Raw genomic sequence first — 973 nt, forward strand, 5'->3', positions numbered from 1 at the left:
TATTCTTTTCTACTCTAGGCACAAGCCCCGAAATTTTGGGGGAGGGAGCCAGTCAATTACTTCAACCCCAGTACGCAACTGGGACTTTAATTTATCGATCCCGAAAGGATGAAAGGCAAAGTCGACCTCGGCGGAATTTGAACACAAACGGAATACTGCTAAGTATTTCGCCCGGCGTGCTAACGTTTCTTATTTCTTTATTGCCCACAAGGGGCTAAACATAGTGGGGACAAACAAAGACAGACAAAGGGATTAAGTCGATTACATCGACCCCAGTGCGTCACTAGTACTTAATTTATCGACTCCGAAAGGATGAAAGGCAAAATCGACCTCGGCGATATTTGAACTCTGAACGTAAAGACGGATGAAATGGCGCTAAGCATTTCGCCCGGCGTGCTAACGATTCTGCCAGCTGGCATTATTATCATCACGATAATAATGCTCACTATCTTCTTTGTCAAATCTTCTTAGCTGTTTATTCCCTTCCTTCCGTGCCTTACTCTGTCGTCCCTGGTATTGTGTAATCCGCGTTTAACTACATTTTTAACCTTTTCTTTGACTATCTTGGTAATTCTGAACATTCTGTTTAGAATATTTCAATATGGGTGTCAGAGTGTAAAAGAGAAGTTAGCAAGAGAGAGAGAGAGAGAGAGAGAGAGAGAGAGAGAGAGAGAGAGAGAGAGAGAGAGAGAGAGAGAGAGAGAGAGAGAGAGAGAAAGAGATAGAATGATAGAGACAGACAGGCACAGATGGACAGAGAGACAGACAGAAAGACACACAGAGAGAGCGACAGAGAGTCATAGTTAACATGTGGTGTGTAAGTCTACGTGCGTGTGTATGTGTACGTGGGTGTTGTGTGTGTATATGCATGTGTGTGTGTGTACGCCTACTATATAAACACACACATTCAAATATACATATATAAGCATGTATATATATATATATATATATATATATATATATATATATATAT

The sequence above is a fragment of the Octopus bimaculoides genome, chromosome 8 (genome assembly GCF_001194135.2).
Source record: "Octopus bimaculoides isolate UCB-OBI-ISO-001 chromosome 8, ASM119413v2, whole genome shotgun sequence".
NCBI classification, from domain to species: domain Eukaryota; kingdom Metazoa; phylum Mollusca; class Cephalopoda; order Octopoda; family Octopodidae; genus Octopus; species Octopus bimaculoides.